This window comes from Lynx rufus, unplaced genomic scaffold, assembly GCF_022079265.1.
Source record: "Lynx rufus isolate CCGP_SWC_20201006 ecotype Redwood Valley unplaced genomic scaffold, mLynRuf1.p SCAF_11, whole genome shotgun sequence".
NCBI lineage: Eukaryota > Metazoa > Chordata > Mammalia > Carnivora > Felidae > Lynx > Lynx rufus.
In genome coordinates this window covers 34,204,024-34,229,024 of record NW_025814825.1, presented here as the reverse complement: position 1 = coordinate 34,229,024, position 25,001 = coordinate 34,204,024, and the positions used below count along the sequence as shown (strand labels likewise).

The following is a 25,001-nucleotide window of genomic DNA, read 5'->3' as shown; positions in this document are numbered from 1 at the left end:
TTTTATGTTTCTGTGGAGGGATGGGTGTTTGGAGTTGCCTACACCGTGCCAATGATATCACCTTTTGGTAAGCTTTTTAATTCTGAGATAATTTCAGACTTAAATAAAAAAAGTTGCAAAAGTGGTAAAAAAAAAAAAAAAAAAGAATTCCTACACTGTTCCTATAGCTTTCCCAAATGTTAACATCTTTTATGACCAAAAAAAAAAAAAAATCAAAACCATGAAATTAGTATTGATACAATACTATTAGCAAGTAGGGGGTGCCTGGATGGCTCAGTAGGTTAAGGCTCTGACTCTTAATTTCTGCTCAGGTCATGATCTCACAGGTCATGGGACTGAGCCCCACATCAGGCTCCAAGCTGATAGCATGGAGCCTGCTTAGGATTCTCTCTCTCCTTCTCTCTCTCTCTCTCTCTGTGCCCCTCCCCTGCTCATGCACATGGCGTGTGCTTGCTCTTTCTCTCAAAATAAATAAATAAACAAACATTAATTTATTTAATAAATTATTCAAAAGTATTCAAATGCTTCCAATTATCTTACTAATGATCTTTTTTTTGGGTCCAGGATGGAATCCAGATCATTCATTTCATGTAGTTTTCATGTCTCCTAAATTTCCCCAATTTGGAAGAATTCCTATCTTTCTTTGTCTTTCATGACCTTGACATTTTTTAAGGGCACCATCTAGTCATTTAAAGAATGTCTCTCAATCATATTTCCTAGTGGTTAAATTCAGGTGTATATTTTTAAAAAGAATACCACATAAGTAATACCGTACCCTTCTTGTTGCATCCTATCAGGAAGCATATGATGTTTATATTGCAGAGATAGTTTAGAGAGTTCTCAGCCTGTTTCCCCTAATGTCAACATCTTACATAAACATGGCATCTTCAGGGGCGCCTGGGTGGCGCAGTCGGTTAAGCGTCCGACTTCAGCCAGGTCACGATCTCGCGGTCCGGGAGTTCGAGCCCCGCGTCAGGCTCTGGGCTGATGGCTCAGAGCCTGGAGCCTGTTTCCGATTCTGTGTCTCCCTCTCTCTCTGCTCCTCCCCCGTTCATGCTCTGTCTCTCTCTGTCCCAAAAATAAAAATAAAAACGTTGAAAAAAAAAAATTTAAAACATGGCATCTTCATTAAAACTACAAAATTAACATTGGTTATGAACAGTACTATTAACTATAGACATTACTTGGATCATCAGTTTTTCCACTGTCCTTTTTCCATTACAGGACCCAATTCAGAACCTCACATTGCATTTAGAGGTAGCTCCTTTTTTATGTGATTACTCTCCCACTAACTCATAGCACAGAAGTCTCACCCCTTCCCTCTCTACATTAGAACCTCAATTCACTGATAATATGGTTACCAATGGCTACCAAGTTTCACTTCTCACATCTCCCCACCACAAGAGAGGAACTACCCATGTTGTCTGTGGTTCACATTAAAAAATCCTAAAGAAGGATTTTGATTGGATTGACTTGTGACAAATGGCTTCCACTAGAAAAATCAGATATGGCTGAGAAAGGAGTGTCTCATAATATAACATGGCTACTGAGGGCCTATGCTAAGGGAGTAAAGCTATTCCGGGAGAAGGGAAATCATTGTAAACTGGGCAGTGACCTCAGTTGATAGAAACCAATTAGCCCATTCACCTCATTTCACAGATGAAGAAACTGAAATCTGAAGAAATAAGTAACTTTCCAATGGCCCAGAGCTAGTCCTTAGCAAAATGAAGGCTAAACCTAGGCCTCCTAATTCCCAGTCCTAGACATTTGCCTCTATGTCCCTAGAACTACCATGATTGTGGAACTAATCCCAGAAATTAAAGAATCTGAAATTAGAAGCAACCTCAAAGTTTACCTAGCTTGTACTGATGTATGAATGTCCCAGTGTAACCAAGCTAACTTCAGAGTAATGGAAGCTATTCCTGTTTATTTTCCTCTAATATTGGGATTTCAAAAATAAATTCACATTGCAAACTGTTGGGTGAGGCAGGAGTGGGGAGGAGAAGGATACCCTCAGCAGGTTTGTTAAACAACCTAGACTAAAATCATATAATACAACACCACACAGAATGTAAAAGAGAATAAAGAGATCTGCATGTGTGTTGACACAGGGAGCTGTTTCACAAGTCCTAAGTGGAAAACCAAATCCAAGTAAAAGGTGTGACTAGTGTAAATGTATTTATGTGGGAGACACCACACTGTTAACAGTCTTTATCAATGGTAGGTGGGATTACAGAATATTTTTTATTTTCTTCATTATACTTTCCTATAATTTGAATTATTAAACAAGTATAAACTGAAGATATTATACTGAGTGAAATAAGTCAGACACAAAAGATCACAGCTATATGAATCCATTTGTATGAAATGTCCAGAATAAGCAAGTCCATAGAGACAGAAAGCAGATCAGTGACTGTCAGGGGCTGGTGTGAGGGAGGAAGCGCAAATAAATTGCTTACCTTTGTTATGTCAGTTCATCTATAAAATAAAAAGAGTTGAAGCAGCTGGGTCTCTAAAATCTACTGAGGCTCTACCATTATGATTCTAGACACATTCAACTTTTATTCATTCTCTTGTAATTCAAGCTGACTGCATAAGCTATTTTTCTGACATCATATCACTGACTACTATTAAGAGGGAAGAAGAGGAGGGGCGCCTGGATGGCTCATCAGTTAAGTGTCCACCTCCTGATATCAGCTCACGTCCTGATCTTACAGTCATGAGATTGAGCCTCATGTCAGGCTCCCCACACTGAGCATGGAGTCTGCTTGGGAGTCTCTCTTCCTCTTTCTCTCTGCCCCTCCCCTGCTCACTCTCTCTCTCTCAAAATAAATAAATAAACATTAAAAAAAAAAAAAAAGAGGAAAGAAGAGGTAAACCACTACTTTCAAAGATCACAAATGTATAGATTCATCCAAGTCCAATAATGAATGTCAAATGATTACAGAAAGGAGCAAGAAAGTCAGAGGAGTAAAAGGTAATTGTCATAGGTAACATGTATTGAGTATCTTCCATGGGCCAGGCACTGTGCTAGATGCCTTATGAATTTTATTCATAGTTTCACAGGCAGTCCTTAGAAGAAAACTGAAACTCCCAAAGGGTAAGTAACTTTCCCAAGGATACACAACTAGTAACAGGCAAAGTGGTGTTGAAACTCAGGCCTATTAATACGCCAAAGTCCGTGTTCCTTCCACTTACTCATGCTGTTTTCCAAAAAGAAAAAGGACTCAAGGAAAATGAGCTGGTGCCAAAGGCAAGGAAATGCAAAAGCAAACGGGAAAGAAAAGACAAAGAAAAATGAAAAGGGAATGATCAGTAAAAATCCAGGATTATCCTGATGCTTGAGAGTGGATCCTCTGTAGGCCAATATTCATGCTGATCCTCTGGGACACCTTCTGTATAATTATGATAAACTTTTCTTTTACCATAATCAGCTAAAAAAAAAAAAGCTTCAGTAAGTTTAAAGAATCTTGTAACATATTTCCATGAAGGAAAGTCTAAAAATCACTGGATTGAATATTATTGATTGGATATTATTTTGTCCTTTCCTTTTAACAAAGAAAGAGCTAAAGAGAAAAAGAAGTAGCTTCCAAAATAGATAAAGGAGGGGTAAATAAAAATAATCAGAATCAGTTGAAAGAATATGTAATATTTGGAGGAAAAATATTTAAAGTAAACAAATGTACAAATAACTAAGATAAAGAATCAAAGAGTTAGGTAAAATTACTATCAAGTAATTTTAAAGAAGTGAGGGAGAAGTAGAGACCAACTGTGGTTTTCCCAGCATGAGAAGCTGCTTGATAAAGGGCATTTAAAATCTGGGGAACAAGGGGCAAAGCATGTCCCAGACTTTGATTTGCAAAGGACACCAGACCACTTGCTGGTAAAAGTCATTTAGCAAAAATCAGGGAACAGCCAGTGGACAAACTGGCTAATGAGTCTGCAGGGAATGATTATTTCATTATGCAACCAAAGAAGGAAATGGAAAAGAGAAGGTGGTCAACCCTCCAAGAATGGCAGATTTGACCACCAGCCAGAGGAAAAATACTTTAGAAATAAGGTACTTTCTCTGAGTGAACTAGTTTTCAAATTAAACTTATCAAGTAAGGAAGGAAGTCCTCAAATAAAGGAAAGAGAAAGAACAAATAGCATGCATAAAACCAAAGAGTCAGAAAAGACCACTACATGTGATTTCATTGCTTGAGGCAGCCCAATCAATGAACTACCAGATCTGAAATCTAAACCAAAGGACTGCTCATCAAGCTGGCTGCCTTTAAGACTACTCCTGGAGCCTTTCCATCCAGATTAGAAAGGAAGAAGTAAAATTATCTGTATCCACAAACAACATGATCACATACGTAGAAAAGACTGAGGAATCTACAAAAAAATCTAGTAAAACTAATAGCAAGGTCACAGGACACAAAGTCAACATACAAAAATCAATTATATTTCTAAACATTTTTTTGTTTTGTTTTTTAATTTGAGAAAGAGATAGAGTGCAGGGGAGGGCAAAGAGAGAGGGAGAGAGAGAATCTTAAGCAGGTTTCACACTCAGCACAGAGCCCAACATGGGGCTTGATCCAGCAACCCTGGGATCATGACTTGAGCTGAAATCAAGAGTCGATGCTCAATCAACTAAGCCACCCAGGCACCCCCAATTATATTTTTATATACAAGCAACAAAAAACTGGAAATGAAATTTTTTTAAGTCTATGTACAATGGCATGCAAAAACATAAAATGGGGATACATTTAAATAATAGCTGTGTAGGATTCTCTAAGGTTAAAAGTGAAAGTGAATACTTTTAGCCTAATAAGCACTCAGCTATCACAGTAACTATTGTGACTTGTGACGTAGGGAACAGGATTAAGAGGGAAGAAGAGGGAACTGACTTTTGTTTGAATTTTCATTTTGGGGTTGTCAAGTTGAGAAATTAGAACAGATCAAGGCAGAAGGATAAAGATGAGCTAAGTGATTCTGGAACTCAGCCTTCCATGTCCATAACCTCAGTTTAATAAAAATCAAGAGTTTTGGTATCCAGAACATACCATTTGGTATTCATTGAGACTCTGGGAATAGAAAAGGTGAACCTGAGGACGTATCTTAGTCCAATTAAAATATAATTTTCTTGGGGCACCTGAGTGGCTCAGTCAGTTGAGGTCCAACTTAGGCTCAGGTCATGATCTTCTGGTTCGTGAGTTTGAGCCCTGCATCAGGCTCACTGCTGTCAGCGTAGAGCCCACTTCAGATCCTCTATCGCCCTGTCCCTTTGCCTCTCCCCTGCTCATGCACACACGCACTCTCTCTCTCTCTCTCTCTCAAAACTGAATAAGCATTTTTTTAAGTTTGTTTATTTTGAGAGACAGGAGGAGAACAGAAGCAGGGAAGGGGCAGAGAAAGAAGGAGAGACAGAATCCCAAGCAGGTTCTGCTGTCAGCACGCAGCCCAATGTGGGGCGCGAACCCACAAACTGTATGATCATGACCTGAACCGAAATCAAGAGTCAGATGCTTAACGAACTGAGCCACTCAGGTGCCCCAAAGATTTATTTTTAAAAGAAGGTAATTTTCATGTCACAAAGATGTAATTAAGATCAGATTTCTCTTTCCTCTGAGACCACTGACTTACAAGAAATAACTAAAGCAAAAATAAGCTATAACTACTACTTCCCATTGTCTCTCTGCCCAGTAGGGAGAAGAGGGAGGTCCCTACTCCAAAAGTAGTGAAGGAGGTTGTAGCTTCCCATCCCTTCAGTCAGAACTCAGCACCCATTTAAAAGGGTAGGTATTGTTATAGCCACCTGTGGGCCCCTCATCCCCTCTGGAGAAGTCCAGAAATTCTGCCAGAAGATCCCAACTGGCCTAACAGTGGCTTCACAGACCAGGTGAAGTCCAACCACCTCTTGCTGCCCAGAGGAGAAAGCCATGCACTATTCTGCTTTGGGGGTTTAAGCAGGATATTATGACTTACTGAGAGTGGCCAGATATTAAGGAGCTGGTCTGCCCATGCTCAAGTCATACACTGATCCTTTAAAGATTCACCATTCAAAGCCAAAGATAATCTTGTATTTCAGGTATTGAGCACTCAGGTATTTAGGTATTCAGAATTTGTGCCTACATTCAAATTGTTGCGCTATAATCAAATTGCATCTGCCTGATTCAACTAATTCAGGAGATGGCATGGAGACTAATCTCATTAAAAATGGCAGATGTTGGGGCACCAGGGGGGTTCAGTCATTAAGCGTCTGACTTCCAGTCAGGTCATGATCTCACAGGTGGTAAATTCGAGCCCACTGGGCTCTGCCCTGCTGGTGCAGAACCTGCTTGGGATTCTCTTTCTGTTCCCCTCTCTGCCCTTCCTCCACTTGCATGCACACACTTTCTCTCTCTCTCAAAATAAATGAATACATTCTTTTTAATGGAAGATGCATGGGTATCATAGCCTGAAAAGGGGCATGTGACTCAATCCCGGCCAGTGGGACCTGGGTAGGGGCAGATATCTGCAGGCAAGCTAGTTGGAAGTTTTCCTTAATGATCAAAAACGAAGCTTGAGAATTGGGGATAGGAGAGCCTTTTTTGGACCTGTAGAGATAGCTGTCTATAACGTGATGACCGGAAGTATGGCAGCCATTTTGAAACCACAAAAGCACAAGCTGAGTAAAACATAGCAGCAAAAGTATCTGCACCCAAGACTGCTAAGCCACTGCCCAACTCGGGAATACCTTATCTTTAGATATCATATTCTAGAATAATAAACAATAAATACAAGTCATCTTTTAGTAAGCATTCTGAAAACATCCTAACTGCTGCACAGATCAATAAGAAAAAGACAACTCATTGGGTCACCTGGGTGGCTCAGTCGGTTGAACATCTGACTTCCACTCAGGTCATGATCTCACGGTTCATGGGTTCGAGCCCCACCATCGGGCTCTGTGCTGACAGCTCAGAGCCTGGAGCCTGTTTCAGATTCTGTGTCTCCCTCTCTCTCTGCCCCTCCCCCACTCGCGCTCTGTCTCCGTCTCAAAAATAAACAAACATTAAAAAAAGAAAAAGACAACTCAATAGAAAATTGGATAAAGGATACAAACAGAAAACTCTCATAAGAGGAAATATGGATAGTCAAAAAAACATTCTAAAAGATGTTCAACATTGCTAATAATAAAAGCAACACCAATGAACAAGTTTTTTGCCCAGTAGACTTACAAAATTTAGTAATACTAGAGTTGGTAAGTATTTGAGGAAACAGGGCTTCTCAGATTTCTTAGCAGATCGCAAACTGGTACACCGATACACAATTTAACATAGTTTATTAAAATTTGAAATGTGCATCCCCTTCAACCCAACAATTCTACAGAAATACTCACACATGCACACAAAGATGTTTGTACAAGGATGTTCACTATTGCACTGCTTGTTAAGCCAAAGAAAAAAATCTTAAATAGTGCAAGGTCCATGAGTAAGGAATCGAGTAAATAATTTATAGCCCACTCTACTGTGGAATAGCCACAGTCATACAAAATAATGGAGTAAATCTGTGTATGCTGGCATTTCAATCTATTCAAGATATACTGTTAAGGAAAACACACAAATTACAGAAGAGTAGGTATGCATCCCATTCTCATTTTTTTTTGTGTGAAGTAAAAAATTCTTTTATATGCACTGAAATAAATCTGAGACAGTATATAACAAAGAATTATCACTAGGAGGTTATGAATATGAAGCCCTTCAATTTTAAATTTTACATATTTCTGTGTTTAGGAGCGTGTGTGTGTGTGTGTGTGTGCGTGCGCGCGTGCACGCACGTGTGTATGCATGTATTGCTTTTGCAATTAGAAAAAAAAATGTATTTTAATCAAATCAATCAAAAGAAAGACCTGGTTTTCCACTAGCATTCACTATTGTTTCAAGAGAGTTGTAGCCAAATGTCTCAACTCTTCCCAGAGCCCAAGATGCTAGATTCCAGCCTGGGAATCTGTCTCTTGTGCAGAGCTTGAGGGTGACATGAGACTGGCCCTCCGGTCACGAACGGGAGCTCCAAGAGACAGCATCCAAGGACAAGAGCTAAAGAGATAGCCAAAGAGCTCACCCCATGGGGCCAGGCAGAGAGGCAAAATCCACTGGATGAGAACCTCTGACACCAAGCCAAAGCCAGCTGGCACTGAATGGAAGGTGTTTGTGGCTCTGAAGTGATCTGAACAGCTGAGGTGGAGTGTGGCTCACAGGGCATCTGCCACCTCAGAAGCCGGAAGGGAGGAAACCATCAAGGTAGGGAGCCATCAGTGAATAACCAGAGTATAAAGAAGCAATAAAGCATTATGCTTGTTTCAATTTCCTATTTAGAATGGTTTCAGACTTTCAAAAGGGAAAAGAAAAAACATTTACCTTCTTAAATTATAAAGTTTTTTAGGTGTAATTTAATTTCTTTCCAGTCATAGGTCTGTGAAAATTTGCATACTGCCATGATGCAAATAATTTTTTTTTTTCAGAGCACCTCATTATACTCCACTGGCTTGGAAGGATTTTATAAAATCAAGCCTATCCCTCTTCCTTTGACATATGATTTTGGTAAATGATCATCATATCAGACAGTTGCTGCAAGATGGTACCCCCAACTCCCAAAACATTCGTCTGGGAGGAAGAAGTTCCCTTCCCCATTTCTATCCCCCGAAAGCTGTTTGTCTGAGCCCTCTAGGGCAGGCAGCCATCGCCCAGTGCAGCAGAGCAGGGTGAGAAGTCCTTTTTAGGCAAGATATTAAAAGGAGTTGGCTGAGCAGATCTAAAACCCTTGGTCAACAGGGCGGGGCCAGCCCCGGGGCAGAAGTATTACTTCACAGTTGCATCGGCTTCCTGTGGCTGCCAATAGAGGCGGCATCTGGCAGCCAGCCCACCGCAGAGAAGAGGGAACTCCACAGAGAAGAAACTAGCAACGAGGCCCCAAAGGTGGAAGTGCAGCCTGAGAAACTTGAGCCAGCCCGGGACTGTGCCGGCCTTGCCACTCACTCTGCAGGGTGTGGCGTGCAGGACCCCTCCGGCTTCACAAGACTGATATGCCTCCTGTGGTGAGCACATTCCATATGCACTTTTCACACACTATTTCATCCCTATCATTTATTCCATATCATAAGGCTATTAGGCAGGTGCTGTAATTTTTCCATTTTTCAGACAGAGAAACGGAAGCCCAAGGAGGTGAAATAACTTGCCCCAGGACGCACAAGCAGGAAACAGAGGAGCCAGGATTCAAACCCCCTGTGTGGCCATCCCTGGAGCCCAGACTCTGACCGCAGCAACTTCAGCTTTCAAGTGAAAATCAAGATGATGAGGTAAAGGTTAGTGCTGCCTCCAACTGACACTGGGGATTGGAGCAATCTTGTCTCCTCCCTTGTAGGTAATATTTTGGGTTTCCTTCCTTGCACACAACCAGGCAAATGACTGCAATTCTAAAACGAGATAAATATAAAAACAAGAAGTGAAACACTACAGACACCTGAAACCCGACCATTTCTGCAAGCTCGAGCTAGCAGAGTCGCCTCGCAACAGAAATAGTTCTGTCCTGTTTAGATAGGCTTTGTTTTGCTACATGGCTGCATATGCAGTGAAGTGATATCAAGTCCTGAGGGTCCACTCCTTTGATGAGTTAAACACACAAAGGCCTACATTTTGATGTAATCTGATAGCATGTAGTTAAGTCCTAGACAAAGTGCAACTGTGAGGAAGTGATAAACCCAACTTCCTGCACAAAGCCGCCTGAGATAACACTTTCCATGGACTGGAGAAAAAAAGAGAGAGAGAGAGAGAGAGAGAGAGAGAGAGAGATGATTGCTACAGAATTTTAAAAGAACTATTCCATTCTTAACAAATAAACCCTTCTCCATGGGGCTCCAGCAACAGCTAAATAAAACTGACTGCAGTCAGGTGACTATGTAGTATTTCCACATATGACTTAATTCTCACTTTTATTCATAGACAGTGTCAATCACTGGAGATTCACTTGATTTTTTCCTCTTAAGAGTACTTTAGTTCAAACTCGAAATCTCAGGTATCTTCTTGGCCAGAACATCTCTGCAGTTGACCAAGAACTCGAATTGAGGGAATTGAGTTTGCATTAACTGGCTTAATGGTGTTCCCACTGAGTCATTAAAGAGATTGAATCAGTCTGAATAAACACACATTGGAAGAGTTGTCAGATTATGGAAGGACCAATAACTATTTCCACAATGCCAAAACAAGGTCACAGTCATGGTTTCACTAAGGGTTCTCAAGAATCATGTCCTATCTAAACAACCAATAAGGGCTGACTGTGCTGGGAATTTTCTGTGAATACATTTACTCCTTTACTAATATCGCAAATATCGTAGAGATTTTTATCTCACAATAGTCCCCAAAGAGCACCTACTATGTGCTAGGAAATACAATAGCAAACACAGAAAGAAACAGCCCCTTCCCTCAAAGACTAGTTAGGAAGATGAATAAAGTAAACATAGAAATATGTGTAAATCACAAATTTTATTGAGTGCTTTGACAAGAAAGGACAGGGTGGCCTGATTTTGGTTTTGGATGAGGTGATCACTTCCCTGATGATGTGATATTTAGGCCTGAATCATTCAAGCAGACCAAGAGGGAGGGAAGACAGTTTCGGCAGAGAAAACAGGCCATATCAAGGCCTTGAGTTGGCAAACAGCATGGTGCCTTCAGAAGCTAAAGGAAGGCCATGTGTCCAGAATAAATTAAATAAGGAGAGAGAGAGTCTGATATAATCCTGGAAAGCACAGAGGAGCCAGATCAGGCAAGGGCCTTGCAGGCCATGTAAAGAAGTTTGGCTTTATCGTGAGCATACTGGGGATTATTCCAGAAAACACTTCTGAACCTCTAATAGTGTTTTGTTTGTACATTGTTTACTAGGCAAGGCTCTCAGAGAAATGAAGCAGCCCTAACATTCTTTGGGGAATATTGTGAGACAAAAATCTCTACAAGTAATCTGGAGCATTAAAGGTATTCCTCTCAGTTCAGCCAGTTCAGCCAAGCCACAAACTGGGAGGGGGGAAAAATCAGAATGATAAAAAAATTTAATGAACCACATGTCATTTTATTATTTTGATATGATTATAGAGTCACATGGTTGTACATATAGATACACTGGCCATATGGACAAATCCTCTTGTTTTACAAAAGAAACTAAGGCCCAGAAATAGACTTTAGAGATTCCTTTGCTGCAGTCATTGGGATGGGAAAGTGAATGTCCTGCTGCTGAGAATATCACAATGGATCTGAAAAACTGGGCTTCCAACATGTAAAACCAGTTTCAAGTTTTCTTTCATTAGGGCTTCTTAATGTGTTGGTTTTATTCCACAATCAAGTGATGCTTTAAATCTTTCAGGCACAGGTTAATAAAAGTCATTTTTTCCTCTTGTGTCTATTTCCAAGCCCTGACCCCTATGTTTCTGAGAACCTACTCTGCGTAAACCCCACTGGCTGCCTGGCCCTCAACTGATGGGTTTTGAAGCACTGAGTATGATTAGAGATTTGCTTTTGATTCTGCGGCTTGTGACAAGGGATCCTGGCCCTCCTTCAGGTGAAGCTAGGGAATTTGCTGGTTTGAGATTGAATCAAGTTCTTAAAAAAAAGGATTGACACTTCAGGGCCAACCAGACATTGCCTTTGCTATTCTGATGACTTTCCACTTGGAGCTGAGTGGATTCCTGCTATGTAGTAGCATTTTGACCTCAGTACAGTTTCATTTAGTTGACCTCAGAGAAAATCCTCTACCTCTCTGGGCCTCTACTTCTCTTCAGATGATGCCTAAGACACTTACATGTCCAACATTCTATATGTTGGCAAGACAAATAAAAAAAGTTTAGAATCTTGACAGAAAATGTCCTTAGCACCTCACTTCCTATAATAGAATGGAAAGAAGGAAGGAAGGAAGGAAGGAAGGAAGGAAGGAAGGAAGGAAGGAAGGAAGGACAGAAGAAGACTGGGGTTGGAGGAGAGAGAAGGAGGGAGGGAGAGAAGGTAAAAAGGAAGGAAAAGAAGGAAGAAGTCATTAGTGAACAAAACTAAGGAAGGAAAAAAGGCAAAAGCTGTGCTTTCCATACCACTCTGCAACCTTAATAGAAATAGATTGGGCTTGAGTTGTGAATAAGTTATTGTTTATTTAGCCATCAAAACACAGCCCAGTGGAGTATACCTAAGCATCCTTTGCAGATTAAGATTCTGGATACCTATGCGTCAGCAACTTCTGTTTAAGAAAACAAATGAAGTTTCAGGAAAAAAATTGTTAGAGAAGAGTTATGCTTTTTTTTTTTTTTTTGAAATATTTCAGGGTTGCCTGGGTGGCTCAGCCTGTTAAGGACCGGACTTCAGTTCAGGTCATGATCTCACAGTTTGTGAGTTCCAGCCCTGCATATGGCTCTCTGCTATCAGTGTGGAGCCCGCTTTGAATCCCCTGTCTCCCTCTCTCTCTGCTCCTCTCTTGCTCTCTCTCTCTCAAATAAACAAATATTTTTCTTAAAAAGAAAAATAAATAAATTTGAAATGCCTTATATTGCAAAGATTTTGTAAATCATTGACATCTATGGAAATCACTTAGCCCAGAGGCTAGCACTTAGTAAGTACTCAGTAAATGTTATTTAATGCTATAATTCATACTACAGAGAACCAGAAAACTTGAAATCCAGACCTCTGAATGGATAGCTATGTGATTTAAGCAGGTGTCTCTGCCTCTCTAAGTCTGTTTTCCAAATCTGAAAGAAGAATGGATTGGATTCAATTGAATGAGGTGGCAGACAGAGCTTCTCCAGTTGCTATTCTCCAAGTCCATTTCAATTGTGTTAGGGCCCCCATGTTTGAATTGAACATTAATATTTTAATGAAAATAATTTCTTTCTCACACCATATTGTAAAGCACCTGCATAACTGTGCAGAGCATTTCTCTTTCCTTCCCTAAGCAGATTCTGGAGCACTAAAATTAAAGAGAAGTAAAGGGGATTAACATTTCCCTAAAAGGACCAATTGGAAGGGCAACTTCGGGGCACTAGTTAAAATGTCAGTCCCCTTAAGAAATGTCCAGTTAGGGGGGCGCCTGGGTGGCGCAGTCGGTTAAGCGTCCGACTTCAGCCAGGTCACGATCTCGCGGTCCGTGAGTTTGAGCCCCGCGTCAGGCTCTGGGCTGATGGCTCGGAGCCTGGAGCCTGTTTCCGATTCTGTGTCTCCCTCTCTCTCTGCCCCTCCCCCGTTCATGCTCTGTCTCTCTCTGTCCCAAAAATAAATAAAAACGTTGAAAAAAAAATTAAAAAAAAAAAAAAAAAAAAAGAAATGTCCAGTTAGGGAGTCTGGTCCTAGTACTGCATTGTAGTATTTGGAGGACTGTGAGAGTGGGGTCAAGCTCTGTTGGCTCTTAACTCCATCACAACATCTGCTCAAGACTCAGGACTTCCTAAAACTGGATTTTAAACACCCCTAAGAGACTGCCATTTCCCTGAGGGTTTCTCTTCAAGTAAAAATGTTTTTGCCTCCCAAATTGAGTCAACACATCTGTTCCTACCTATCTTAAAAGCTTCATCAATTCAATAATTGTCCAAAAGGAAGAGGGAAAAAAAAAAGCTATTGTGTGATGAAAACTTTTGGCAAATCTTATGAAAACACATTCTTAAAACATCTCTCATTTCTGAGAAACAAAGTAAAATGTATGAATTGTGTTTTGTTTCATGACGAACAAAATGATTCATTGCTACAATGAGGTATTTTGACCATATCTACATAAAACAAGTATGAACATTCAATTGAAAAAATAAAAATAACTCAATTAGAAAAATAAACTTTGAGTACCTCCTCTCTAAACGGCACTGAACTTGGCCTCAAAAAACTAGGCAGGTTGTCATGCTCAAGTTTAAGTTATTTAGGTGTTAGCTGTAGCTTCTATGCACTGAGAAGTTTCTTTACAGCTACTTCTCTGTGCTAACACAGTAGCCTCCAGCCACATGTGGCTACTGAGTGCTTGAAATGTGGCTGGTTAAATTGAGATGTTTTATAAGAGTAAAATACACACTAGATTTAGAAGATTTAGGGCAAAAAGAGAATGTAAAATGTCTCATTAATAATTTTACATCAATTATATATTAAAATGACACTATTTTGAATATGTTGGGTTAAAAATATTTTATTCACTTAGGGGCCCCTGGGTAACTCAGTGGGTTAAGCATCTGACTTTGACTCAGGTTATGATCTCACAGTTTGTGTGTTCGAGCCCCACGTCAGGCTCTGTGCTGGTGGTGCAGAGCCTGCTGGGATTCTCTCTCTCTCTCTCTCTCTCTCTCTCTCTCTGCCCTTTCCCACTTTCATTCTCTCTTCCTCTCAAAATAAATAAACTTAATAAAATATATGTACATATATACATATATGTATAATTGTGTGTGTGTGTATATATATATATGTATGTGTATATGTGTATATATATACACACACATATATATATATAGGTATATGTATGTTATATACATATATATGTGTGTATATATATATATACCTATATGTATGTTATATATATATAGGTATATATATATATATATATATATATAGGTATATATATATAGGTATATAATAGGTATGTTAAAAAGGTGAAAAGAAACAGGTGAATTTAAGTGAATTGTGTGTGTATATGTGTATACATATACACACACAATTCACTTAAATTCACCTGTTTCTTTTCACCTTTTTAACATACCTATTAGAAAAATCTAAAATCTCAGGCGCCTGGGTGGCTCAGTCAGTTAAACATCCAACTCTTGATTTCAGCTGACATCATGATCTCTCGGTTCATGAGTTCAAATCCCACATCCCTCCGTGCTGACAGCACAGAGCCTGCTTGGGATTCTCTTTCTCTCCTTCTCTCTCTCTCTCTCTCTCTCTCTCTCTCTCTCTGCTGCTCCCCAGCTCACACGCACGCGGGCGCTCCCTCTCAAAATAAATAAATGAACTTTAAAAATATGAAAACAATTCTTAAAGTATATAATGAAAAAATACTCACCCTCACTTATAATTAAAGAAATATAATTAAGACAAAGTAAGGCAAGTATTTAAAAGTTTCATAATACCTACTGTTGATGTTGATGAAGGGAAACAGCATTTTCATATGCTATTTGTGGGAGTATAAATTGGTACAAGCTCTTTAAAGGGCAACTCAGCAATAGCTATCAAAATTTACAGTGTACTACCCTTTTTTCCATTTCAGGAATTTTACCCTCAGTTACACTGATACATAGATGCAAATCTTGTGATAGCAAAAGACTGCAAATGATCTAAAGGTCCATAAATAGGAAACTGGCTAAATGTTTTGGTATATTCATACACTGGAATACTCTATTACCAGTAAAAAATGATGATGGTCTCGATATTATTAGTAGTATTAAGAATTATAATATTAAGAAATATTAAATGTAAAAGCACAGTGCAGGAATTCGTTATTTACTCAGAATTATTTGAGATTATATTTTCTGCCAACAAAATGGAAGTTTAAAATAATCATTAAACTGAATTATAGAAAAAAGTTATATTTTTTCTTCATCAGCTGAACTGGGGAGACTAAACATTTATACTTACTACATTTGTGTTTATAGAGGTCTTTCTGGAATCAGGACAGACTGAAGAGGACTAGGACCAGAAGATATCTTATGTAAGGGCAGGGCACATGGTAGACACTCAATAAATGCTTATTATCATTATTAGTCATAATAACTCAAGCTAAAAGAGATGCAAACTATACAAAGCTAGTGATGGCAGAAAAAAAAAGAGGAGAGAACCATGTGATAGCTAGAGAAAAAGTAGAGCTGGTGACTGATAGTGGGTAGGAGCTAGTAAACGGGAGCAAGCCTTCAGGATAATATCCAAAGTGGCTGGAGGAGCCAGGTGGATGATGGAGCCCATCTCTGAGTCAAGACATTTAGGAGAATGTGCAGCTTTGAGGAAAAGATAAATTCACTTTGGGACTTATAAATTTAGACAGCCTTGTGAATCTCCAAATATATCCGCTGGGTAATTGGATCCATCTCTCCAGGATTCAGGGGGAGAGGATTAAGTTAGAGTATCTATCTCCTATGATGAAAATGGAAATAAGAGATGAAGATGAAACAGAGATGAGAGATGGGTTGAAGATGAAAGATGGTGATGGAGAGGAGAGAGGAGAGATGAGAGCTAGGGATGAAGAAGAAGGATGGGGATGAAGATGAATGTGAAAGGAGAGATGAGAGATGGAGACCAAGATGAGAGGCGGAGATGGAGATGAGAGTTGGAGATGGAGATGAGAGTTGAAGGTGGAGATGAGAGTTGGAGGTGGAGATGAGAGATGGAGAAGTAGGAGGCTGGGGAAGGGAAAAGGGGAGATAGAGATATTGGAGATGGACATAGAAATGAGGAGACAGAGACAGAGAAAGAGAATCCCAGCAGCTCACATGTTGTGTGAATGGCCAGGCAACTTCTCAAAATGGCCCAACCACTTGTTGGTGGGACACCGCAGACTACATTTAACTTGAGTGAAGCCTCAAATGGCCATTCCATAGTGTGGGTGCTTGCCTTAGTGGCACTATTTCTCAGGGCTAGTAAATTCAAGTTTGGAAGAGAGAATAATCATTCTTTTCACAAATCTTTACTAAGCACCCCCCCACCCCGGACACTGTACTAGGTGCTGAAGTTAATAGTGGTTGTAGTGATTGCAAATTATATCTACAAATTGTTTTACAATTATCTCCTCAAATGATAAAGCTATGAATGTGGGCCTCTTCCCTTGAATGTGGGCCAAATTTAGTGACTTGATTTTAACAAACAAAATGTTACACTATGACTTCTGAGACTAGGTCATAAAAGGCAATGTGGCTTCCTCCTTGATCTCTCTTGGATCACTCATTCTTGGGAAAACCAGCTACCAAGACATGAGGACACTGGAGCGGCCCTATGGAAAGGTCCATATGGTGAGGAACTGAAGCCTTCCACCATCAGCCATGTAAGGGAACCAACCTGGAAGGGGATCCTCCAGTTTCAGTAAAGCCTTTAGATGACTGCAACCGCAAGAAACATTTTGACTGCAACTTCATAAGAGATCCCAAGCCACAGCCACCTAGTCAAGCTGCTCCCAAATTCCTGATCACAGAATCTGTAAGATAATAAATACCTATTGTTGCTTTAAGCCAGGAAGTTTTGGGGTAATACAATAGAAAAAGTGGTAGACAAGACAAAACATGGTCCCTTCCCTCATTCTGGGAGCTGGTAATAACCTATTATTGCACAAATGTAGAAACAACGTGAGTCAAATCATGCCAGCAAACCTGTACAAATGTTATAATGTTCCATCAACATGGAATGTGAAAAGGAGATTTGTTATATTGTTATATTAGTGTGACCAGGATATCAATTTGGAGTCTGCTTTGTCACCCAAAGGGACAGCATGTCTTCATGACATGATCATTGTAGAGATGGTGGCAAATGATGGTGGGCTCTGGGGCTGTTAGATCTAGTGGATTCAGGTCAGAGAAAGTGCAATGGCAAACCAACCCCCATGCAAACCATGGTAAATGGAGAGCAGAGGCCAAGAGCCTCACTGAGAAAACTGGTCTACATCACCCCAGCCTCCTACTAGGTCTTCCTGCCTGTAGTATCAATACTCTCCAGTGCACCTCACATGGGAAACCAGAAGATTCTTCTTCAATCACTACTTCATTATGTAGCCTTCTCCTCTACACACACACAAATCTTAGCTAGGTTCCCACTCCTACAGGTAAAGTATCTCAGCCTGGCATTTACGGCTCTCCTCAGTCTGGCTCCAGCTCACCTTTTCATGATTCGCCTATTTATACCCCATCTTTAGATAAACTGAAAATCCTGAAGTTCTCCCAATGTGTCTTGATTTTCAGGCTTCAAACCTTTTGTCAAGTCATTCTCTCAACCTGGAAGCCCATTCCACCCCTCATCCACCTCACTGTATGCTAGCTATCCAACAAAGATGTTCTTAAATGCTTCTCCATGAAATAGTCTCTGATCCCTTTAGCTCGTAGAGTATTTCCCTCTTCTGGATGCATCATTAATGGCATTGGTAGGATATAAGTCCTTTTCTGTCTACACTATAATCACACACATATATATTACACACATATATGTGTAGCTCATCACCTCTACCAAGCTTCTTATAAGCTTCATCTTTGTATCAACTTGGTCCTAAGCTTCCTCTTTTCACCCTCTCCTCTCTCCTTAAATGATCCATGACATATAACTTCATCCATCATCTATATACTAGATATCTCCAGCCCTGACCTCTTGTCTGTGTTACAGACCTCTACTTATACCTGCTATGTAACATACTCTCATGGGTGTCTCAAGGCTCTTCACAGTCAACATGATCAGTGGAAACTCATAGTGCCCCCACCCAACTCAGGACTCCTCTATGTTTCCTTTCTCAGTAAATGCCATCCAACACCCAACCAGCCATCCAATTCTGCAAGCCAGAATCTAGGGGTCCTCTTTGAACTCTCCCAACTGTCAACCTCTGTGTCTAATCCATCACTAGGTCTCATTGATCTTACCTTCTAAATAGTATTCAAATCCCAAACTTTCCTCCATCTTCACTGCCACCCCCTGAATCCAAGCTATCATCAGTCCTCACCTTGTCCACCATCTACTATCTGGTATCCTAACCAGCCTCCCCACATCAACTGTAGCCTCACAACTCCAATCCATTCTAGGTCATATGAATAGAATGGCATTTGGGTTTTAAAACTCAAATCTGTCCAGGTCATTGCTAAAGGTTTAAAACCTTCAATGACTTTCCATTGTTCTTAAGACAAACATCCAAATCCTTAATATAAACTAACCACAGGGCCCTCCATCATCTGGCCCATTTACCTCTCCAGCCTAATTTTGTGTTCAATATTTCAGTCACAGGGGACTACTTTCAGTTCCTCAAAAGTGCTCCGCTCTCTACAGCCTTTACACATGCTGTTTCTTCTCATTCCATCTACCACTTTTGCCTAATAAAACTCCTGTTCATCCTTCTTTTTTATTATTATTTTTTTTATTTTAGAAAGAGAAAGAGAGCATACAAGCGGGGGAGAGGGGCAGAGAAAAAGAGAGAGAGAATCTTTAAGCAGGCTCCACACTCAGCTCAGTGCAGAGCTGGACTCAGGGCTCAGCCACACAACCATGAGATCAAGACCTGAGACGAAATCGAGTCGGACGTTCAACCACCTGAGCCACCCAGGTGCCCCTCCTGTTCATCCTTCTAATCTTAGCTCAGACCTCAGCTCCTCAGAGAAACCTCCCCAGCCAGATCTGGTCCCTCATTTACATGTTCTCATTGTTCCCTGTATTTCCTTTATTGTATTTATATTGCTTATAATTACATATTTTTTTATTATTTGAGGGCAGAAATCATACTTGTTTTATTCTTTTACATTTTATCTCCAGTACATAAAGAGAATAGGAGCTACTCAACCAAGTTTGCTTTAAAAACATTAAAGGAAGAAATGAAGGAAGGAAGTAAAAAATTCAAGTAATCACTGACAAAATCTAGATAGACCAAAGTTCATCAAAATATATCTATGGACATATGTATTTCATTGTCAATATCTTGAATATACATTAAGTTTTCTTGAAACCTAAATTTTCATATTTTTCTCTATTTTATATTTGTATCAATTAGCATTTTACATGGCTGAAAATAACTGACCGCAGTTAAACAAACAGAGTTTTCATTTTTCTCTCCGAATAGAAGGTTTGAAGTAGGGCTAAAACAACTGGTAAAAGTCATCAGCAAGGGCGCCTGAGTAGCTCAGTCGGTTAAGCATCCAACTTTGGCTAGGTCATGATCTCACGGTTGGTGGGTTTGAGCCCGACAGCTCAGAGCCTGGAACCACCTTTGGATTCTGTGTCTCCCTCTCTCTCTGCCCATCTCCCGCTTGCTCTCTCTCTCTCTCTCTCTCTCTCAAAAATAAAAAATAAAAATAAAAAGAAGTCATCAAAATCACAGGCTCTTCTAACTTCTTTCTCTGCCACTCTTAGAGCCCAACTTTCTTCCTCAGCATTAAAAGCTAGGCTGTTGCCCCTCCAATATGCTATTCATACTCCAGGCAGAAAAAGGGGAAAGATAAAGGGCAAAATGTGTGTGTCAACTGGACTCATCTCTCTTTATCAAGAAAACAAAAAATGGCTTTCCTGGAAGCCCCACACAGGAAACTTTTACCTATATCTCAACCCCAGACTGGGGTTGTGGCCACTCTAGCTACAAATGAGTTGGGGAAGGTATATGTTCTTAAACAGACATACTGTCTGACGCACAACTGTAAGTATAATAATGAGGAATAAGGGGACACTGGAGATAGGAAGGCCACCCAAGAGTGTCTGTCACACTACTGCCACAAACAATCAGACTAACTGGATTCCAAGGCTTGGACTCAATCTCAGAAGCCTAGACGAAAGTGATCTTTTTCAAGTTGAAATTTTGAGAAAAGAAATTCAGGCTCTGCATATACGCTGCTAAGCTTGTATGGATGAAAAATGAAAAATTCTATCAAATACGTAGTTGTTTTTATCTATGTAATACTAAATCTATCTGCTTAACCAAACACCTGGAATAATCTTTCCTCCTTAAAATGCTATTCTTACCACTGTATATTCTTTTTTTGAGACAGACACAGCATGCACAAGTGGGAGAGGGAGAAAGAGAATTGCCCTTGTATGTTCTTAATTAAAAAATTAACTTTGAAGAAGTTAAGTCACTATCAAAACTGAAGCCTGCAATTAAAGCCTGCTGCCATTATGCAGTTTCATTCACACCTTTCATGCGGATATTTAGGTTCCGAGGGAGCAAATGAGACTCTCCACACATCCATTAAATGAAAAATGTAGAATAAGCATGTAGCCAATTCAGCTGTAGTTAAAACTTAGGAAATCAGAAGGCTAAGTAAGAAGAATGAAGAATGCAAGGGATTTATAGGGGCACCTGGGTGGCTCAGTTGGCGAAGCATCCAACTCTTGATCTCGGCTCAGGTCATGGTCTCACGGTTCATGAGACTGAGCTCTGCATCAGGCTCTGCGCTGACAGTGTGGAGCCTGCTTGGGATTCTCTCTCTCCCTCTCTCTTTGCCCCTCCCCCACTTGCATGTGCACAGTCTCTCTCAAAATAAATAAATAAATTTTAAAAAGAAAGAATGCAAGGGATTTATAGAGTGATTGAGCCCATTCTAGACAGAGTTTAGAATGAGGAAAGCAGAGTGATCTGTGGGGAGAGGTTTCCTCAACAGGGAAATGATACGTTTGGTAACTCAGAGGCAAGGACAGATGAAGTATGGAACATAAGCAACAAGAATATAACAAACAGGATATGCTTACTATGTGAAGGAATCTCTTTTTCAGTTAGTATCACTGCCTTTAATTAGTTCAATTCAACAAACATTTATTAACCATCACGTGCCAGAAATTCTGGGAAAGGCTGGTATTCTTCCCTGCCCTGCTGGGCAAGAAAAAAAATATTATTGCTAGATGGAATTTTGGAGGGCACATATTTCTAATTTCCCACTTTAAAGATAAGAATATTGGGACACCTGGGTGGCTCAGTCGGTCGAGCGTCAGACTCAACTGTGGCTCAGGTCATGATCTCACTGGTTAGGAGATCAAGCCCTGAGTCAGGCCCAAAGTGACGGCATGGAGCTTGCTTGGGATTCTTTCTCCCTCTCTCTCCATCCCATCCTTGCTTGCATATGTACATGCACATGCTCTCTCTCTCAAAATAAATAGATAAATAAGGTTTTTTTAAATAATCAAAAATAAATTAAATTAAATTAAATTAAATTAAATTAAATAACCAAATAGGGGCTCCTGGATGGTTCAGTCAGTTGAGTGTCCAACTTTGGCCCAGGTCATGATCTCATGGTTCATGAGTTCAAGCCCCGTATGGGGCTCGCTGCTGTCAGCACATAGCCTGCTTTGGATCCTCTGTCCCCCTCTCTCTCTGCCCTTCCCCTGCTCATGCTCTCTCTCAAAAATAAGCATTAAAAATAAAATAAAATAAAATAAAATAAAATAAAATAAAATAAAATAAAATAAAACAAAATAAAATAAAATAAAATAAAACAAATATAAGAATACTAAAGTCCAGGGGCAGCTGGGTGCCTCACCCTACTTCAGCTCATGCTGTTGAAGATCGTTGGTTCAAGCCGTGCGTCAGGCTCTGTGCTTTCTGCGCAGAGCCCACTTCGGATCCTCTGTCTCCCTCTCTCTCTGCAACTCCCTCACTAGCTCTCTCTCTCTCTCAAAAATAAATAAACATTAAAAAAAAGAATATGAGGGTCCAGAAAAATTAAATGACTCCCCATCATCACCATTTAGTCAACAGAAAGCCACGGCTAAATCTAGGGTCTTCAGAGTCTCACCCAAACAAAATCCTTAAGACCTAGAGAGAGGCAATCTTCATGTCAGGGCAACTTCTCACTTTCAGAGACAATGGGGTTTTGTTGTTGCTACTGTTTTCTTTCTTACAAATAATTTACCACTTTCAAAGGCATGCCATTCAAAACTTCTCCCTCATTCTCAAAGTTGCCAGGCTATTTTTCTTCATCGTCATCAAGCATATTCAGCAAGCTTGGGTGAACCTACCCAATGCTGACCACACTTCTCTGCCCCCTTCCTTCTCTCCCACACCACTTCCTCTGTCTTCCCTCCCTACCCTTCAGCACCTCCATGCACACCCGTTAGGTTGATCTACACTTGTTAATTAGTGGTTTCAAGATGCTGTGATGTTATATCAGAGGCTATGTCTCCCAACTACTTTTGAGAGCTCCAGAAAAACAAACTCAAGGTTTGGAATGAGAAGAACCTGGATTACAACTGGAGCTCTGCCATTTACTGTGTAGCCTTTGGTAAACTGTTTAACATCATTAAGCTTCAGGCTCTTTGTGTGTTTAATGAGGAAAACCATACCTAATTCATAAGGATGATGCAAGGATTTCATGAGATAATGCCCCACAAGCACTGAATGGTATGAAGCTACACACTGGTATAAAATCAGGGCTCAATACATGTTATCACTTTTTTATTTGTTCCCACCCTCCCCTCTCTCCAAGGCATGCCTAACCTGTGTCATTGGTCAGACTTAGGTTCAAATCTTAGCTCTCTCACTGACCAGCTCTACAACAGTGAGTGATTCTCATGACCTCTCTGAGCCTCCTAGAACAAAGTCTGGCTTGGTGGGCCATACCCAATATTTTCTGACTGAATAAGCTACAGATTCCTTATAAATAACACAGAGATAATAAGCCTCACCTCACAGGATTGTTGGATGAGCTAAATGAGATCATGTAAAGCAAAGTATCTGCCATGTTCCCTTCTTCAGCTTAATTGATGAACTGATTACCTTGGAAGGGGATGGATTCATTGGATGCTAGATCAAGAGTCTTTAATTCACGCGATCTATTATTATTTACCTATATTTCTTTATTTGTTTCCCTCAATAGTTCTTGGGGGAGGGTATGGTAAGGACACATAATACCTCTCTTCATCTGAATTGTAGGTCAACTGAGAAATAACACAAAGGACAATCAGATAAGGTTCAAAGTATCCCCTCTATGAAGCCGATATGGAAACTGGATTTATGTGAAGCAAGAGGCCCTCTTGCACTGAACCTGTTAGGCTCCCTTACCTACTCAGGAGCACTGGACCACCATGGGCCTCCCCACCCTCACCCCATAGTGGAGACCTGCTCCTGGAGGAGTAGATCAAAGTATATAGTCTCTACAGGCAGATTGCAACCCAAAGAAAGAATGAGAGAAAGAAGATATGCCCTCTCAGGCTCCTTTCCTCTCCCATTCAAGTAACTCACTCCATCTCCCCAGGGGAGGAGTGAAAGTGGGGCAGAGGCCAAGAGTATTTGGGGAAAACCTCTTGTCCTGGAAATAAAAAGTCAGCAAGAAGCATTCCAGGCATCTGCCACCTAACAAAGTCTAGATGCAAAATGGGTTGCATAGGCCTCCTCAGTCCCTCTGCCCTACCGCAAGAATTCGAGGGTACCTGGAATAGAGGTGAAGAGCCCAGCCTGGAGGCAGGCTGCCTAGTTTTGAATCCAGGCTCTGTCACTTACTAGTTCTGTTTCCTCTAGCAAGTTATGTACTCTTCCTGGGCCTCCATCTGGTCATCTATAAAGTGCAGGAATTGACAGGATGGCTGTAAGGATTAGATGAAAGGTCTATGAAGCGCCCCAAACATGAAGGGATAAGAGCAGAACAAGTGAAGTTATTATTACCGGTGAGTTTCTTATAAAAGCTGTAGGCTCCTTAGAGTAAAAGGTGAAATAAAATACCATGCTGCTCAAGAACTGCAAGCCAACTATTGAATAAATCTCCCACAAACCCAAAGCAAAAAATAATTATAGTCAACTCCCGATCATACTTGTGATCTTAGGACCATGAAAATCATCTCCCAGTGACATGACCTCCTGCCCCAACTTCCCTCTTCATTGTGTTAAACCAAAGTCTCTTTGATCCCTTCCAAATTGAATTACACACAACTTTCTTGTCTTAGTCCTTTTAAATTACAGTCCTCCCTTATGGACATCTGTGAGGAGACTGTCAAAGAGAAAAATCCTATGAGATTTTGTATATTCTTAGGTCAGAGTTCTGGCTGAGGTTGGCAGAGATAAAAGGTGTTGGTTTGGGGTTTGTGACGTAAGTGTGAGTCGTAGTTGCACTAAAAAAGAGTGGTCAGTTAGCTGCACTAGCCAAGAAGGATTCCTGGGAATCAGTTATACACGAGGAGGGCAGTGGGTATTCAAGGAAGGAAAGCTGAGAAAGATTCTCAATTGGAAGAGACTGGAAATATTTTACAGAAGTCTGAAATTTGTGTGGTGGGTGCTCTGGTCAGGATAAAGACCACAAAGCTGACTGAATAGATCTCTTCTCCTAAAACAGAAAAGCATACGATGGTGGTTATATGTGTAGTTTTGGAGTCAAACAGACCAGGGTTTAAGCCCCATTT

At 40.4% G+C, this 25,001-nt stretch overlaps 1 long non-coding RNA gene across 10 annotated transcripts in view; it reads left to right on the top strand.

Annotated features, from left to right (window-relative positions):
• Positions 1 to 8,869: 8,869 nt before the first annotated feature.
• Positions 8,870 to 25,001, top strand: part of LOC124506999 (uncharacterized) — a 52,339-nt gene continuing 36,207 nt past the window's right edge. For 3 of the 10 annotated variants that reach the window (XR_006960914.1, XR_006960912.1, XR_006960918.1), the window contains exons 1-2: positions 8,870 to 9,058; positions 9,162 to 9,319. This is a non-coding gene — a long non-coding RNA (uncharacterized LOC124506999). Of the gene's footprint in view, positions 9,059 to 9,161; positions 9,326 to 11,420; positions 11,977 to 12,318; positions 12,355 to 16,843; positions 19,104 to 25,001 lie in introns of those variants that run through there. The other 7 variants (XR_006960913.1, XR_006960915.1, XR_006960911.1 and 4 more) reach the window with 5 other exon arrangements.